This window comes from Coturnix japonica, chromosome 7 (assembly GCF_001577835.2).
Source record: "Coturnix japonica isolate 7356 chromosome 7, Coturnix japonica 2.1, whole genome shotgun sequence".
NCBI classification, from domain to species: Eukaryota; Metazoa; Chordata; class Aves; order Galliformes; family Phasianidae; genus Coturnix; species Coturnix japonica.
In genome coordinates this window covers 22,468,925-22,488,596 of record NC_029522.1, presented here as the reverse complement: position 1 = coordinate 22,488,596, position 19,672 = coordinate 22,468,925, and the positions used below count along the sequence as shown (strand labels likewise).

Here is a 19,672-nt window from a genome sequence, read left to right as displayed (position 1 = left end):
GAGTTCACAAATGTATTTGATTTGCATTGAGTGAAGAACCTCAGAAACCGCTGTGATGAGCAATGAGAAGTACAAGTGAATATAGCAAGCAATCATTTGATGCGTACTTCTCCAGTTAAAGAAACAGAACCTTGTATTTTAAAACTCCATAGTTTTGTTTGGTGCTTATATTATGGCTAATCCATTATGTGAGATTATGGAGTTTTTCCAAAAGACAGCAAAGCTGTGAAGGGTCTGGAGAACAGGTCTTGTGGGGAGCAGCTGGAGGAACTGGGATTGTTTATTCTGGAGGAGACTTGAGAGACTTTATTGCTCTTTACAATATGCCTGAAAAGAGGTTGTGGTGAGTTGGGGGTTGGCTGCTTCTTCTGAGTAGCAGTGACAGGACAAGAGTGAATGGCCTCAAGTTGGGTATTAGGAAAAAGCTTCTTCTCAGAGCGGTGAGTTATTGGAGAAGACTGGTGAGGGAAGTGCTGGAGTCATCACTTCTAGAAGTGTTCAGGAAAACAGTAGATGTGCCACTGAGTTGACATGGTCTAGAGCAGTCCCAGGTATGGGTTGATGTTTGGACTTAAAGATATTTTTGGTCTTTCCAACTTTTATGATTATGTGATTATAAAAACTGGAAACTAGAACACTTTGTTGGTTGCAACCTGCAGCTGTCAGATGCACAGAATCCATTCCTCGTTACAGAATTTTAACCATGTTTTGTTTTTCTTTTGCAGCTGGACCCTGCTCCTAATGTTATGAAGGCATCTGCATTCATAGAGTCTCCATTGCTTGGTTTATATGCTATCATTTGGAGGGCCTACACTCTACTATCTGTCATCCAAGGATGAGGTGTGGACAATCCGTTTTCCCAGTAAGAAGTTAAAGGTAACTCTAGCCCAGCCTCCAGTGTTTATTTACAAGTATTTATTGACCCTCCTCTTTGGTCTTTCTGAGGCTGAAGAATGATTAAGTGGGGACCTCTATCACGTCCTTGGAATTACTGACTGAAAACTGTGGATCAGCAGTTTTATTGAACACGTAGAAAAAGCAGTCATATATCACTGGGTTTTAATCTCTTTTACAGCAAGCAGAGCATATTGATCAGAATCAAAGTGCTTAGACATACCCTAAATGACAGTATTGGCACCTAGATGTGCATCAAGAAGGCTATTTTGATGTATCTTATATTATTCTGTCCAGATTATCTCATTGGCTCTTCTATCATTGTCCTAAAAACCTATTGATTTCTTATTTTCTGTTATTGTTGTTTTATGCTGGGATGTTCTTTGTTGTATTTGAAATGATGCTGCAGTTTTCTGATGCTGTTGGAACCTCCCTGAAACTGTTATTTAAGTAAAACTTTCTGGGCATAAGTGCATAATAAATCTAATTTCCTAATAGCTTCTTGTTTTCACTCGTTTCTCTAGAGTTGTTACGGTGCAGTTGTGCAGTTGACAAAGAAGTCTTAGCTGGATGTTCAAAATTCTTTAATTTAAAATAAATAAGTAAATCAAGGATGCTTCTTCCTATTTTTAGAATAAGAAGGGAGGAAGAAATGTACACTGCTTTCCTTTTTTTCTTGGTGAATAACTTGGTCTTAAATATGATGACTTTTTTTTTCTTTCTTGTTTCTTTTTGCTCTGATTGACATAAAGAAAATGGTGGGTTGCGACTGTAGTATCAACATCTTGGCCTTGCAAGGTCATATTTGTAGTAGAAATGTGCTGCCCCCCCCTTTTTTTAACACTTTTTTTTTCCTTTTTTTTTTTTTTTCTTTTATCAATCCATTTGTGGATCACTCTTCAAAGAAAACATATACAGAAAGAGATGTACCCTGCAAATACTGCTGTTAATAGTAAATTTATAATAGCTTTCTTGAATCCGCAGATAAAGATCTTTTGCACCCAGAGATTGCTAAATTTCAATACAAATATGTGACAGACTACACATTACTGATACTGCAGTAAAAACCTGAAGAAGAAAAAACTCCTTTCTTTTTCTTGCTCTGGAACATTCGCAACTGTTTATTAAGCTGATAGTTTAATTGGCTTGTTAACTCTTCATCAGTTCAGACAGGAATCCGTACTGTGGTAGGGTGACAAAGAGCTGATGTTACATGTATGATGTTATATCTTTCAGCGAAGTAGAGCTCTTTGGATGTGAATTAAGTTCCAGTGTCACATGCAATCTGTTTCAGTTCTGCTTTCTTTGAAGAAAACACAAGTATTCACACTTTTACCGTCTGCGCTGTGGAGATGAATTCACATTAGATACTTCAGGTCATTTTAAACGAGCATTTTGACAATTAGGAACATATGCTCCTTAAGTAGTCTATCAAAGTCAGAATGCTAACAGGACTTGCTGCTTGCTACTGCTGTTGTTTTTCCTGAAAATCACCCTTACGTGCAGACTCTGACAATTCTGATGAAATTGAAGGAAAGCACAGCTCCTGTGTCAGGTTTGATTTTGACTCAAGTTTCTTTAATCTGTAAAACAAATCATACCATACTTTTAAGTACTATCTCTTAAATTAAACATTTGCCAAGATGCTGTACTAGGTTACTGCGTGATGGTAAATGGATGAATTGAAACTCTGGGATTGCTATTGTAATAGGATAAAATGTCTTACATGTCATCTACAAAGACGTTAATGCACTGCATTTTATGTTGTATTCACCAATCAACCATCAATTATTAACACTGCAGGTTGCCTTTCTTTTGTTCTTTCCTGTCATGTGTCCTCCAACTTATTGACTGTTTTTTGTGTAAGATTCGTGATGCTGTTCCAGATTTTTTCAGAATTCCAGATAGGATCAACAATGTCTGGCATGTGCCTTCGTGCCCTTTGCAGCACAAAAGTGTGGCAGAGTTTAGTACTCTGTATTTCACATCCTAAAGATTCCCCCATATACAGTAGTATTTGTTCCCCTCATCCAACCATGCTTTGGGGTATTGTTACCTTTTACCTTGGGATTTCTTTCATAAAGGCAAAAAAGTCCTGTGACCTCTGGTGAAAGGTGCTAACTCTGAGAAAATATTGACACTCCACCATTTGTGCATTAGCCATTTGCACAGGAAGTTGTGCTTTACTCTTTATATCCAGAAAAGATATCTTTTTCTTACCATTGTCATTGCTGTCTATTAATGTAACCCCCTGCCTCTTGTAATGGCTCCAAAACTAACAAGTCCACAAACTAATAAGGAGCAGTTTTGCATTCGTCATCAGTGCTAAATATGGCAGGCCAAATGGCAGGATCTTCCTACAAAATGAGATCTTGTCTCGGTCTGTTCTCACTGTGTGCTTCCTCTGGGCCTCTCAGAACATGTCGGAAGGGGTATGTTGAATTAGACACTGCTCATTAATTCTGCCCTCATGTTAACTTTGCCCTGTGGCTGCTGGTCTGTTGGCTAAATGCCAGCTAAGCAGAGACAGACCACTGTGTTCACTAATTTGATCTGTGAACAGCTTTGTTCAATACAATATATTCCTAGATTGAATTGGATGTCAGAATTGCTTCATGGAATGGGTAGGTGGGCCTTGGAACAGACTGTCAGCAGAAGTGGTAGAATCCCCATCGCTGGAGGTATTTAAGAGACATAATGATATGATACATAGGGACTAGGCTCATTGGTGGACTTTGCGTTAATCTTTGGATCAGATTCCTCCTTAGGCCCAGCTGAAGAAACAATCACCAAGGCTTTTCTGCTGTCAAAATGTATGGAGGATCACTTGTCATATTGCTGTCCTCTGTAGGTTTTATTCCATATGAACAAAATTTAGACTGTCTAACTTGTCCTAAGAGAGAAGTTTGGAGATAGACTTCAGCTATTTAGTTATAGAGTGGATGGAAAAAATCTGTATTTATCCAGACAGTTCAGAGTATTGGTTAGTCTCTATCACATTAAAATGTAGACTAAGTAATGACAGATTTTAAGACCCAAAGAGATTATTTTGATCGCAGTGTAAACTTCCCCATAATGCAGGCGATACAGTCATCCACATGTTTATCATAACAAATATTTCTTCAACTACACAGATGTGGACTTGCCAGAGTGGGAGATAAGAGGACTGTAATTCTTTCTCGCCTTTACAAGCCCATTATCAGAATGTCAGTGGTGGGTGTCTTCCTCTGTCATGAATGCATCATTTACTGATGAAGGTTTTTTCTGCCTGTGACTACCCAGTCCTCTTTGTTTCTCTTGATGTTGCTGTATATCTTTTCCATTTCTGCAAATAGGAAAAAAATCAAAATGTGTGGTGACTATAAAATTTGCACACTATCCATGCTGTGATTTCTCCAAAGCTGACTTACTGTCAACGTGTGCAATTTATTTATTTGCAAAAGGTGTGAGATTAGTTCCAGAACAGTGTACATTGCTAGGCAATAACTCCCTCTTTGAACACACCAGCTGCTTCCTGTTTTCACTGGGGTGTTTGCATCATGTCATTCTCTGACATCACTTGCCCTGGAGGCTCGTGGAAGGAGTGGAAAGGTTGCTGTGTTAATTAGAGAAGAGCGATAAAACCTGATGTTTTATTTATTTTCTTGAAGAGGGATTTGTGTGTCTTATCCGGTTTTATGGTAATATTTTTATGATGAATTTTTTGAGGTTTAGTTCAGAATCAGTTCCCCTGAGAAACAAGTACTACAGAAAATTGCAGAGACCTCCGATGCTTGAGAACTTCTCATTAAAATTAACCCACCCCTGACTGCAGTTAATGAAGCCATTACATCCTTAAAGACCCTAACTTTTCTCCTGAAGAAGACATTGTTATATTTACATACATGAACTATTTAAGCATTTATCCTAAATGGCCGATATGAAACTTACACTGTAATTTAAACCACTAACTTATAAATACTGCAAATTCATGGAGGTTGCACAGTTTATATCAGGAAGGGAACAAGATGGCCAAAGGCGTAGAGTTATTCAGGTCTTATGCACAGAGATGAATGGTCTGAACACCTTCATGGATCTTGGCATATGGTGGCTTCATTGTCTGGCAGTAGTAGAAAACAAGCATCACAGTTCATGCAAAATGAACTGTGGAGTAACCAAGTGTTGGCAAAATACATGGAGCGTGCTGTTGCATTCCTACAATTAAATTGTTACATTTTCTTTTGCTTCAGACTTGCCATAGTTCAAGTTTAGTCTTCAGAAATATGCATTAAGCTGTCAGACATGATGAAATTTTGTTGAAAATTGAAGCTTTCTTTCTTTTCTTCTGATCAAGAAGAGTTAATGGGTTAAAAACCAGCAGTCAATGACTTTGTTTTTGTAAACATTTGGCTTAAACAATTTGACTGAACCAGTCATGCCTGCAGCCTTGCTGCTTATCTTTCTCTGATCTGATCCAAAAATAATGTCTCTTATTTTATGTTGGCTCATGATGTCAGGGTAGGATATTGGTGGTATGGCAGTAGAAGTTGAACTTTCCCACCAATATTTCCTTAAGTTTTGTTGCTGTCCAGCAGAGGGGCAGATGGAGACTAAACAGTGGATATGAGTACAGTGAGGTGGTGGCTGGTGCATTTCAGCAGTGACAGCAGTGTGAGTGGATCACCTCTGCTGGTGCAGATTTTTATGAGCACAGCATTCTGGTTTCTTGATCACTGCTGGTGAAAGCACATGGGTAATGATGGTGAATATATTGAAAAATAGGGTTTGTAGTTGTGAATTTGCTCTATGAAATAGTGTAGTTGTGCTCTTTTCATCTGTTGTAGTTTCCATGGAACTAAATAGGAAACATTGCTTTTGGAATGACCTGTGTAAATAAATTCTCTGTAAGAGAAAGACTGTTTAGATGTCTTTAGACATATGTTACAGTCTATTTCCATTCGATAAACATAAGCATTTGTCCCACTGAATTTAGCTTCTCATCTGTTTGGGGCAAACAGAGTGTTTTACGTTTGGGTAAACAGTTTGCTTCAGCAGGATTTTGGTACTTGATTGTGGCTACTTGAAGTAATAGCAGTGTGAATGACAACAATAATACTGATTATTCTCATTAATTATGGTCACACACTGCAGAAAATACTTTTGAAAAATGCCTTTCCTTTTCCAAGTTTTCTCCAATTTATTGTGCTTTCTCCTGAAAAACTTCTGCCTTTACCTCTGAGCTCTGATTTTAATAAGTATCTGTTTTTATGCAGATTGCAGATTATTGACAATTTTTCAGCATTTGTTTGATGCTGATTACATTAGCAGCTTGCCTTCTCTATTTGCAGTCTTGCCGCTAATAATGTTACAGATCATTTAATGATACTAATAATGAAAGCAACTGTGCCACTTTCATTCTGTACTACCAGTGTGCATGGATGAATAGAGGCTGCTGTGATAATTTTGGAAGGGCTCAACAACCCATTGTGAGTGGGAAGTTTAACCCATCACATGTGGCAGCTTTTTGTAATTGTCTAGCACTCTTCCATTGTCTAACATTGGGTTCATTGCTGAGAGAAAAAGAAGGATTTTCATACTACTTCTTCAAGGTTTATCTTTACATTCTATTAAACCTTTATTTACATAGGAGGAAATTAGTTAGTACAAAGAAAATAGTACAAAGACACAGTTTTTGCTCTAATTGTCACTGATTTGAACATTGTGTTATTGCCAAAAAATGAAATGCATCACTTTGCAAAGCTGATTATGCAGCACGTGAATAATTTGGGATGTTTCATTATGGTGATTAACATGCATGACACTGCATCACAATATGAAACCTATCAAGCCTGGATTGTTTATTTTATTGTTGTTGTTCTCCTGATGGTATGCAATTTAAGAGCAAAATCACCCCCCTCTCAATAAGATTTCAGTGTCTTTTCTAAGCCTCAGTCTTAGTTCATATTTCCAAGATATGATCATGTTTTTGAAATGTTAATTTATGTGCACAATACCTTTGCTACATACACTTCATAAAGAGCAGCTGGGCTCATAGTATACATAAAAACTAATTTTCTCATAGTTAGGCTTTTGAGCCTTGTGTAAGTTTTAATACTACAGAGTTTCTTTGAAAGACCTTCAATTAACACTGCCTCAGTATGCTAACGCGGAGTTGTGCCTTGAGTTTGCATCTGAACAACCTTTGCTCCAAATGAAAGGCAAATGAATTGGAACTGCCTGGGTTTACTTCATTTTTGCATTCCTAAAAGCTTTGAAATGCTGTGGGTTCTGGCTTGATATATGCATGCAGCCTTTTGAGAAGCTAGGCAAGAATCTAGAGTATACTTAAAGTATAAGTACCACAGTGTTTCTGATAGGCTTGAGTTTCATTTGAAATATTGGTATGTATTTTTGATGACTTTTTGATGATTTTTGATTTTGTTGTTGTTGTTAGTCTCTCTATATTTTTCTATTCAACTGTTCTAAAGAACTAATTCAAAGTGAAGTGAGCAGAGAACAGCTGAACTGGAAATCTTCTCATATAGAAGAATATAAGACTTTTGTATTTTTTCACATAATAAGCTTGAGACTATGATTGCTCTCTGTAAATTCATCAGGACAGAAAACCTGTAAGAGGGATATGTGATAAAGGGCACAGTGGGCGAAGAACAAAGTATGCATAAATAAAATGAGGCTGGAAATCAGAAGAGAAACATTCGCTTTTATAGTTATGATAGGATATCCTATACTGAGTGATGAGAAACCTGCCTATGTAAGCAAAGATAAGCACAGAGCTATATTAATGGAAGGAATTATTCGAGGTGGCAACTGTTGGCAGGGCTCTGATAGCCTGCGATGGAGTGCATGACTCAGCTGAATCCTGCCTAGGCTTATACATGCCTTCCTCCATAACTGACTGTTATGCTGTGAATGACTTGTAGACTTTCACATAAACAGACAAAGAGAGAAGTGAAAAGGGGTATTTCTGCTATGGATTCATTCTTTCTGGAATTATGTGCTTAAAAAATCAGAATAGATGGACAAAGCTACATGTTTCCATATAAACTGTAATTTTATTTGATTGGGAAAGTATAAGTTTCAGAAAAATTATAAATATTTTTTCACTTTCCAGATAAATGAGTAGAGTTTCCTTAAAAAATGAATAAGCACCTAATTGTGTTAGGTTTCTCAACACACACAGAAATGAGAGAACTGACACCGCCTGATATATTCTTGTTTATAAGTGATGCCCTGTGTTTCAGGGCTGTAGTGCTCATTAAATCTCAGAGTATCTAAATGGGGTAGACCACATTGCATGGCAGTATATTTATAAGGATTGGTGAGCTGTATTCCTTTTCCTCTGTAGCACAGATAAGCTCTGGCACACGACCACTGACGTACAAGAAAGGTGAACTGCCAGGTTGTTGTGGCTCAGTAGGAATATCTAGTGTCAAATCTTGTAACACGGGACATATTGTAGTATCACAGTCTCGTGCGGGTTGGAAGGGACCTTAGAGATCATCGAGTCCAACTTTCGGGATTCAAGCCCCTGTGTAGCAGAGCGGCACTTCTACCACTTGCACCCCGGGGTTGGATTCAAACCCAGGCCCTCCGGTGGTGCAACGCAGCATTCCTACCACTGCACCACCGGGGCACACACAAACACAGCCATAATAAACAGCCATTAGCCAGCCAGCTTTCAGATTTACCAGTTACCACACTGTTCTTGGCCATGGACCTGCTTGCTGTTGCTGACAACACTGGATTAATAAATCTCAAGCTTTAACCTCCTTGAATTCATGAATAGCAATTTGAATCCATGTAACTTGATTACTATGAAGTGGAAACTTTAGTTGAGTCTAAAGATTGGTTATGAGGTTGAGATGAGAGAAAGACAACCCTACTCCATCACTGGTTATTTAAGCTTGTATAAAACCAAGCACCTGTCACAGTGATAAATGGGTTTGCTTATTATCTAGCTGTCTGTATTATTTCCCAGTCAGTTTCCAATCAAGCACTTAGACAACAGTATGGAAACTGAGGTACTGTTGTCTTCATTTTATTTCTCTTCCAGGGGAAAAGGTAAAGGTTATGAGATGCTTATAAATGTGATTGATTTTATTTTCTTTGAGTCACTCCTACAACACAGATTAATTTACTTGTATATGCAATGTAAAGTCTTATTTTCATCACAGGAGAGAGTTTCTTTCATTGTTTACTGTCTTCAAGCTCAAGCCAGAGCCAACTCAAATCAAAAGTTGTCCCCATGGGTTAAATGTTTCAAGTTCCTTTTCACAGCATAGAGTGAAAGTAAATCAATTTTTGAATGTTTCATTCCTAATCTTAGCCTTAAATTCTTGAGAGTGTCCTCAGCAACGATTATGGGAAAAGACCCTTTCCTACAATGGCAATGCATCTTGTGCCCAACGTGAATATTTTTGCATATTACACTTCTGTTCAAAATGTTTTGTTCCAGGCCTCTTGTATATCGGAAGCAGAAAAGATCAGGAGAGGAAAACAACTGTAACAAAAAAAAAAAACCAAACAAACAAAAAAAAAACCACACCATCAACAATATTTGAAAACATTAAACTTGGAAGAATTGTCTGTTCTGCAATAAGCAAGTTGTCTGAATAGACAGTCCCTTTGGCCACTTCTGAATGTAGAAGCTATGCACAAGTTGTCACTTGGTATCAGTTTGAATGAAGGGAACTGTGTCTCATCCTGACCCGTCTGACAGCTTTAGGATTAGCTCCATAGTTCTTCAGAGTATTTTTATTCTTTTACAGCTTCAATGCCGTACATCCAACATGATTATAGTGAACTTCTGTTCTCTTTTGCTGGACTCTAGACTTAAAATATAAATTTGAGTGTTATGAATTTTATCATCAGTGTCACAGACTGTGAACATAGAATTAAACCTCTGGAGATCATGAAAGTATTTTCACTGTCTTTTAAGATGTAACTGGAGATGGACATGCTAATTATTCTTCTTTCTCTCTTATAGAAAACCTGAAGTAAGGAGAATAATTGGATGCCTCTATTAGTTGCTATTCTGTGCCCCTTCTCTCCCTGCAGTATGACACAGGTATGAGACCATAACCATCTTCCTCTTCTAAGCCTGTTTCCCTGTAAAAGAAAATATGTATATTAACTGATCATGAAACAGGAGGTGGGCGAGAGGAGGATTCTGCATGCCAGTTAACAGCCGTCTCTGGGAGGAAGGAAGGCTGTTCTTTAGAAGAAGCCTTAACATTTGGTTCTGTATTTTAACATTTTAATGGAGGGACACTTTCAGTAGGGTCAAGAAGGTTGTTTGCATATTGCCAATAAAGCTATTCAGCAGTCTGGCCCTCAGAACCATGAATGCTGTAGTAGAGCCAGGCCCTTCCATTTTCTATCCTTGCCTTCCACAAGCAGATCCCATGGTTCTGCTGTACTCTGTGAAAGCAGGAGGCAATTGCAGAAAAGTCAAAAGATGAGAGTTGGATGTGTGGAAAAACACAATAATTGTAAATGTTTCACTGTAGCTTCTAGAAGAGATGTGAATTTGAGTCATGACAGACATAGGAAAGAGCTGAAGCCATTTTTTGAGTGAGCACTCACTTGCTAAGCTACTGTATATCCAGGGGAAGTATGTGATACCTCCTCCTCTTTGTGCTCTTTGAAAGTAAGGACTGAGGTGTGCTAAGCTTTCTGAAGAGAAGAGTCTCTAAGCTGGCTTCTCAGGAGCATGTTTCAGGGTAATGACTGACAGTAAGTAGATTTAAGATGGATTTTTCTTCCATTATTGTGTACTGATTAAGTTGAAGCTGCTCTTCCTCAGCTTGCTTTGTCTGCTTTGGAAGCCCTCCAAGCATCTCAGTTTTCCTCAAGTCCTCTGCAAGGGTTCAAGACCTGGTCCTACTAGTCAAATACAGCCATACCCATTAGGCCATTAGTGAAATCGGCTAATTGCGTATGAACTGTGTGATTTACGAGGTTGCGTAAGTTAATACAAGGAATAGAAGTGCTTTTAGTTATTTCCTCGGGTTATCCTTTCTCTTGTGTCAGAGGCCAGACAGTCCATAGTAAACGTGAATCTTTGGATTAAGAAATTGAACTTAGCTGGAAATTTGTTAAGTTTTGCTTTTATTTAAGTTGAATGTCATCTTTTCTTTAGAGAAGACAAGATGAGAAATGAAAGTACAACTTATCCACTGTATTGACATTTGGGTTTGGGAAGTAGAAAAATATGTAAGCTGCATATACTATTAATATTAATAATGTTAAAAAAGAATCCTCTGTCTCGAGCTTTGTGTTAATCTTACATGATTCAACTCCTGGTTGCATAATGAAGATCCTACATATTTAATGAGCAAATTGAAGTAGGCCCAAATGAGTGAACACGTAGTGCTGTAAAGAGGAAACAGGGACAGGGAAATTCTTGTCAGATGAGGTTGCTGGAAAATGAAAAGAGAAATAAGCTGATCTATTGACATTTTTATGTCTCCTATCAAATGTCATTGTGAATTGAAAGTGGAATGTCTGCAAAAAAAGCATAGAAAAATAAGAAAGCAGCACCAATTTCTGTATAACCTGATGAATGTACTTCCATTGTTTCCAGGAAATCATATTAAAAAGGTCATTGCTCTATGTATGAAAATACCATGGCAGTTGCTCTATTGCTCTTTCAATTTAGAATAAGCACTTGAATGTCATCAAAGAGAAATAGCTGATATTCTGTAATTAAAAGCAGATTTTGATTTGCAGTAGGGGAGAGGATAAGAATGAATCCCTCCATGCTGCTGAGGTAGACGTGCAGCTTATTCAGAAATAAAATAAACTCTCCAAAGGATAAAGGAAAAATATGACTAAATTAAAATATCTGGGGTATGAAAATGTGTATGTGAAAGGAACTGAAAAATTCCCCCTTCTTGTGTTATTCTGCAAGTAACTCCTTTGGGTAAAACTTGTACCATAGCAACAGATAAAACCTTTATGAGCTGCAAAGTTTTGCTAAGAAAATGAAGGTTTTCTATTCCAGTTCAGTTGATGTCTTGAAATGAAATTAAGTCTGGTGTAAGTATTTACCGAATTATCATCATTTTAAAGATGCATTTTTTTAAGAGTAGAGCAGTGAAGACTCTGGAGTGCTTTTAGGGAATAAAGTACACATGAACACCACATCTTACTGCTAGAGATGAAAAGCAGAAATCAGAGCACAAGTGAACAGTGCCTTTGTGTACTTTCCATTCTGCCCTCCATTCGGTCGCTTCTTCCATTCTTCTCAGATGCGACATCTGCTTTCTGTCTTCTCCTTGAGCTTTTCTGTGATGTCCTTTATGTCCCTCTGTATTTTTTCCACATTTTATTTTACAAATAGAAGGAAGCACAGGGATAGCTCTTGGCCTTGAGGTGTAACTACTCTCCCTTCTTTTGCTGGCCCAGTTCTTTGCTTTTTTATTTCTCTATTTTTTCCTATGGAGAAAAACAAAAACAAAACCAAAAAACACCTAAAACCCAGAGATCTAGATGTCCCCTCTTCCCTTGTCATTGATTTTATTTTTCTGTTACTAACAGCACTCTGTGGCATCTGCTCTTTCAATATGCTTTTGCTTCCATTCAAGGTGAAACTCCCAGTGCTTTTTTTGGAGGATTATGAGCTGTAGCATTTTCTCAATAGTGCCTCCATAGATAGACTGAAATTGAATTTTTTTTTTTTCATATAGAGCATATAGAGGCTCCTAAGAGCTGAGAAACGGAGGTATTTGTTATGTCATCGTCCTCTTCACTGAAGAGCTCTGGCACTTCACAAGAGACAGGCAACTATCTCAGAGGATTAGGGTGAGTCACAAGAGGATCCTCTGATTGTCTGACAGCTCTGTGAGTTTCCTGGCACTTGTACTCTTGGAATTTAGTCTGTGTCAATTATATCTGGAAATGGAACACATCATCCAGCTACTCCAAAACGCTTTCTGGTTTTATCTTGTCCTTCAGGAACATGAGAGTTCAAGTTGTGAATGGAAAATCTCTATGCCGCAAATTGCTGAATGTGTAAACAAATGCCCCCTCCCCTTCATATGTTTCCTTTCCTGGGCTGTGCGGTTATTTCTCCTCTTTCACTCCTTTCTAATTCCTCTTTGTAGGAGGAATTTGTCATGACATTGTGGAACTGGGACCACAAGATTATAATGACAACGTGCGAAATAGAAACCTCTGTCTATCACTTTGCAATCAGCACTCTGCAACACTTTCCTGGCTTCTCTCCAGTCTCCGAGTTATGTTTTTATCAGATGGTTTGCTTTTATTTTTTTTTCATCAACTCAGTCCTCCTGTGCTTTTTGAAAGCTGAGCTGCCTCTCTCTTGACTCTGCCTCAAACACAAATGCTTAAGGTCTCAGAAGTGTGAAATTAAAGCATGCATTGAAATGAGACTCAGAAGTCAGGCTTGTGTTCTTGCCCTGTGTCTGCAGAGTGGGTTTTGTCCCACTTTCATAGGATAAAGGAGCCTTCACGTTCACTGTTTGTGACGTGAATAACTGTAGGGGAACAGAGCAAAGCAGCAATGCTTGGGTAACGAGGAATCCTCCTATTCCTCAGCATCATCCTGTGACAGAGGGTGAGCCTGCAGTGCTGTTCTGTGGCTGAACTGGTTTGTGACGTACTTAACCTAACATATGAACTGTCACAACATAGGAAGAAGAGGCCATCTAAAAGTTACATGAAACTCAAAAAATAGGTAAAATGAAAGGACAAAACAGAAGTTTCTCAAGAGAAGTTTCCAGCCACTCCAGCTAAAGACATTTCTTCTTTGCTAGTGCCAAAATATGCCATACTTTACATCCTCCTTTTTGAAAACCTTGGGGTGTGTGATTAAACTTATGTTTTTAGGATAATTTTGGTATTAAAGTGCCTCCTCTAATGCCTGTGGCACTTTTTTTCAAGGAGAGGAAGCAGAAAGGAAAAATGAGGATAAAATCAATTAAGCGGGGGGAAAATAATCTCTTTCTTTAGAAAGCCATTTTTAAAATTCTCACATAAATTATTTTTGATTGGCTAGCTTAAAATAGCAGGATGGTATTGGAACCAAGGATGGTATTTCTGGTTCCTACTAACCTGTTGGCTCAATGCAGGCAAATGCAGCATGTTGCTTACTCTACTTACATGCACACTGCTTCCACTGTCAGCAATGTTCACTGCTCTTGTTTGACGCATTTGTATATTATTTTATATTGTTATCTGTATTAATAATTTTTTTTTACATTAATAATTGATTATTTCCCTATGAAATAACAGTGGTTTTCAGGCACTGTGCATATCTGGCTTAAGCAGTTTGAATGTTTCATTCAGTAGAGCCTTGCACCTCATAAAATCAGCCCTAAGATTGGTCCTTACTGCAGGTTGGTAAATACCCTGGTTCTTTTTCTTTCACTTTTATTCAGAAATGAATAGAGGAGGGAGAAGGAAAAAAAAGAAAAAAAAGTTTACTGTAGGTAAAAAATCACAGAGACTTTAAATTTCCAGAATGTGTCATTTGTTAGGCTGCCTGGTGAAAGGTATATGCACCATAATGCTTTTCTCTCAACCTCTCCTTGCTCACATATGGAGGACACCCTGCATGTGTTCCCTTTGCAGCAGAAAATTTGATTTATCTCCTTTGTGCAGGTACATAGGTAGCTGACCCCCATATTTCCATTTCTCTCTGAAGGTCAGAGCCCTGAAAAAGGGCCTTGTCTTCCTACTTCCTGTAGGCAGATCGTAGAAATGAGGGAAGAAAAACATAGAATCTGCAGGTGTGCATTCAGTGAAAATGTCAAGGCTATTCAAAAGCTTATTCTCTTTAGCAATTAGTGGCCCTGCAGGTCAAACAAAGAATCCACAACTTCTGCCTTTCATAGCATTGCACCTTATGTCTTTGAAGACTTAGGAAACAAAATACTCATCACGAAAATGTGGCCCAAAATGTGTTCAAGTGAGATGCATCTCTTAAAATACAAAGCCTGTTAGGAAATTCAGCTCACATGTGAACAGGCAAGATAGACTCTTAGAGTTCAAGATCCAAATTTCTGCTGTTATTTTCAGATTCCTCAAGGTGATTTACAAATAATTTGTGCAAAGGGAACATCTCCCATGTCCTTTTAAAAAATAAACTGAGTTATAGAGAGGTGAACTGAGCACAGAGCGGCCATTCCTGGGCTTGTTGCACTCGATCTCCTCTGAGCTATGGGCCTGGATGCTCTGACTATAAAGAACCAAACAGGGGCAAGGTTTGTTGCTGGCCAGGAATAGCTCCTTTGGAGGTATCAGGATCTGAACCCAGGTCTCTTCACTGTCCGCTTTTATTTTTGCTTTCTCCTACATGCGTCCTCCAAGGCTCTATCAAACATGCAAGTAGTAATGCCTTACAGACAAAAGAACAGAAAAGAATCATAGAACCATTTGAGTGGAAAGGGACCCTTAAAGGTCATCTGATCCAACTCCCCTGCAGTGAACAGGGACACCTACACCTACATTAAGGTGCTCAGAGCCTCGTTTAGCCTGACCTCAAATATCTCCAGAAACATGAAGCCAAAGGCAGGATTTCCTATGGTACTTACGTGCATCACGCTTAATGTTGCTTGAGAAATATTTTCAGTTTACTCAGTTATCTAAAGGTACAATATATCTCTTTGAGTAATACTCATGGGTCCATTCCCCCTACCCCACCCCGCCCCCCCCTTTTTTTTTTCTGCTTCTAAAGTACAGCTAGCTGTAATGCTTTGGATTTTGGCATTCATATCTCAACAAGAGGAGAACTGGAAGTTCCAGTGATTATGTATTTAATTTTCTCTAAGCAATGGCTTATTACAAGTAGTGATTTAATACTGTCTGTTCCATATTAATTCTTTGGGAGAGTCAGAGAATGGAGAGTTCTGCCAAAGAAACAAACAAAAAGCCCCAACCCTACGAAAAGCCCATTACCCAAGGTGTCTGTGCTTCATTTCAGGTATCTCAGTTTGTGTCTCACCCTAAGGTTTACGAATACCTGCGAGCAGGCTGAAATAAGGAATCTAATTGCTCTTCTTCCTCTACGTGATCAGACCTTTGGGTATTTTTTGTTTGCTTTTGTTTGCTGTTGCTCCACATTTTTCACTATTGCTCAGAAGAAAAGGCAGAGTTTATTTAGTCTCTTGGAAAAAAAAGTCCCTCAACACTGACAGAACCTGCTGGCCTGTGCCAGGTCTCTAACAGCTTGAAAATCAAATTAGGCACAGAATTGTTACAGGCAGTGTTTGCTGTCAACAACCTGAAGAAAAAGAACAAACAAACAAAACACCCCTCACACAAACCAACTCCACACCAAATCTCTGTTAGTGCTACATTTCCCAGTCCACTTGCAGGTTCTGTCCAGCTCTGTTCCCTTTTGCCAGGTGACTGGGTCTGAAACAAAGGCTGCAAAGCAATGTTTTAAAAAGTCATTTGAAAGGGAGCAGGGAGATTACATGCCAGCTGGAAAGCATGACAGCAAGAAATATCTGAACTTGCTTTGTCAGTGATGAGGAAACTTATCCAGATTCACTCCAAGGTTGAGCTCACTGGGGTGAAGGAAGTGAGTTTCATCTCAGCACTTCTCTGACCTTCCCAGTTAGTACAGCCCTGCTGGTATTTGCATTGAAGCTGCCCTGGTTGTAGTCACACTCTTTGAATGGAAGAAAAGATGTGTCAGATTAAAGAAGGAAAAAATAAATCCTCCTAGCACAGCCTCTAACTGTGCTTACAAGTAAATGTCTAGAGCAGATGAAGAACAGTATAAGCATGTATGGCACTTGCCCTGGTGCATTCTACAATGCTGGCTTTTCTATGTTCAGAGATTCTGTTATCCACATGTGATTTCTACAAATTTATAATTGTCAATTGTATGATCTGGTTTGAATTTGCTATTTAATGTATGTTATCAACTGCAGCATGTTCTAGAAGCGCTGTACATCCTGAGCAGCCACAAACCTCTTTTTGTGTTTGTTTTGAGCTTATCACCTAGTGGATTCATGTAGTATACTCTAATTTTGATACTGGTGAAGGGCTGAACAACCAATTCCTATCTGTTCTTTGCTCCCCCTGTTTCCATGGTTTTTCTTCATTGTAGGAATTTTCTACATATTTACTGTACACTGTTGCTCTTCCCTGAATATTTTCCAGTTCTAATATATCTTTGGTACTACAAGTTAGGAAACGCTGTTATGCAGCACAGCCTGTCTTCCCGGCTCTGTAGCATCACATATACTTTCTATAGGGTTGTTTCAGCCTAGTCTTTCTTCTTCTGCAGTCTCCATGCTCTCCAACAGCACAGCAGCTTCACAAGGTATGTGCTGCTTTTGCCTTTGTTGTGAGATGAAGGGAACAACAGACTCGTAGCTGTCTTTGCTGACCTGGTAAATCCTCTCTTGGTGTGTTCTGGTCTACAGTTCCATTTTCACTGTCAAGTGACAGCTGGGCTAGACTCTGAACCAATCTGAAATCTTCTTCAGTAGCTCATGTAGTTTGCGTACCTGTTTTGTTGATCTTTTCATGTTCAGGCTTGTCTTGAAGAGGCATCGCTGTATGGAAACTACACGTGAGTAAAAAGCTTTTGTGGACTGCAATTTGCATGGACTTTAACATTTCAGTTGTGTCTGAGCGTCACGCACAGTTCTGTGGTACGTTGCTGTGGTAGTTATGAGGTTGTCAACATTAAAGATTGAGGCCAGCAGGCAGCAGCAGGTAAACTTGTGATTGTGACTTAAAAGACTTTTCATTTTTTCCCTTCCTCAATATGACTAAGCTGCACTGTCACATTAGATTGCTTTTGTTTTGCATCCAAACTGTACATGTAATCTTGCCAGTGTGTATGGTTACTACATGCCAGCAGGAATGCAATGCAGATGTTGTGAATCAACTCAGTTCTTGGCTTTTCATCTTGTTCAGGGAGAAAGGAAAATAAACAGCACCAAAAAGAAAGAGAAAAAAGAAAGTAAGGAGTACATATAAAAAGAATGACTTTCCAAGGAGAAATATGGACAAATCTCTACGCTCGTTTCAGTACAGTGGCCAACTGTGATAGTACTTAGTGTCTAGCAGGAAATTCTCTTGAGGGCTTTCCAATGGCTCTTCTGCCTAGACATCAAAACCAGTTGAAAGTAAAGCTAGAATAGTTAGAAATGAGCTGAAGGTAAGGAAATATTTCTAGGAAGAATGTTCATAAGGCTGTGGAAGAATATTGAATTTTATGGTGTGAGTTGCTTAAATTTTGACAGTATATCATCTGGAACACAAACTCATGTTGGGTTTGAGTAGATTAGACACTCTGGTTGGCTTTGGAGATGATATTTTCAAAAGTAGCTCATCTACTATTTCTGTTAATTTGGTAATAATGTTCCATCAGCTTTCAGCACACTTTGAATAGCCCTGGTAATATCTATGGTTTATAAGCTGAATCTTCAGTTCTCTATTAGAATAAAATACACATGCATCTCAAGGAGAAATTTTCTTGAAATGAAATGTATTTACATGTTCCAGGTTTGGTTTTGCTTTGTTTTGTTTTAGAATTTGAAAACCTGTCAAGGAATCTCACACTTTTCATAGAATCATGGAGTCATCTAAATAGAAAATAGAAAAAAGACTGACACCCTCCTCTCATGTAGCTGTTTGGAGTGGTGGTATCCCCTTAGCTTCCTTTCCTCCAGACTTAACAACTTCCCTAGTCACTTCTCAAATGTCTTGTTTTTAGTTCATTCACGGGCTTTACTACTCTTTGCACAGCACCATGATCATTGCTGAACCTCTTCTAGGGTCCCTCAGGGGGACTCTTCCATGATTGACCCTCAGAGTAAGATTCTCCTCCTGAATCCATTGCTCCTACTTTGCTGTATCCCTCTCCTTGTTATATTTAGGTCTTTTTGATGCTAGGATAGAGGAAACAGAAGCTTACAAACCCTCATTTGATATTTTTTGAACAGACAGAGCCATCAGCACCAGCCCTTGCTGAATACAGACATTGCCACATGTAATACAGATGTGAAATGCACATTATAGTGCTTTCTAGCCCCAGGAGGTTTTAACCGCCCTATTAGTGAATTCCAGAATTTCCATGTTTCTGAATGCTTTTCACAGAATCATACAGTGTCTTGGGTTGGAAGGGAAGTCAAAGATCATCGTTCCTGCTTGAAAGCTGCTAACAAGTCTCCTCTGTGCCTTCTCCAAGCTAAGCAAGTCAAACTCTTTCAACCTTTTTTTTTTATAGGGGTGGTGCTTCAGCCCTCTGATCATCATTTTGACCCTTCTCAGGACCTGATCCAATAGCTCCATATCCTTCTTGTGCTGGTGGCCCCAGACTGGATCTCAGTACTCTAGGTGGGGCCACATGGGGGCAGAGTAGAGGGGAGCATTCCCCTCTCTCTCCTTGCTGGCCATCCCTCTTATGATGAAGCCCAGAATACTGTTGGCCTTCTGGGCTGCTTTTCTTTTGAATGGAAACACTTGAAGATTTCCTGCATTTTTTTTTCCCCTTAGGTCTACTCCCTGTTGCCACAGATCTAACTAAAAAAGCATCAGAGTACAGTCTGATGGAGCTGAAATAAGATATATGGAGTTCTTTAGACAGTTAACCGGTCATTGAGAAATAGAAAAAAACAATAATCAACTGAAAATAGGTGAAGTGCATGATTACTGCAGCCCCACAGATAACACTTTTCACCTTTAAAACTGCCTGTTAACAGGGATTGAGTGCAAAACTTCAAACATTCATCTCTGTGTTACATTTTATCCCCCATACTACCACACTCACTAAAATGATTGGTTTTTT

At 38.8% G+C, this 19,672-nt stretch overlaps 1 long non-coding RNA gene across 5 annotated transcripts in view; it reads left to right on the top strand.

Annotated features, from left to right (window-relative positions):
• Positions 1-19,672, top strand: part of LOC107316760 — a 191,372-nt gene that overhangs the window by 155,737 nt on the left and 15,963 nt on the right. For 2 of the 5 annotated variants that reach the window (XR_004308058.1, XR_001556567.2), the window contains 3 exons: positions 726-876; positions 9,881-9,961; positions 12,585-14,062. This is a non-coding gene — a long non-coding RNA (uncharacterized LOC107316760). Of the gene's footprint in view, positions 1-725; positions 877-9,880; positions 9,962-12,584; positions 14,063-19,672 lie in introns of those variants that run through there. The other 3 variants (XR_004308061.1, XR_004308060.1, XR_004308059.1) reach the window with 3 other exon arrangements.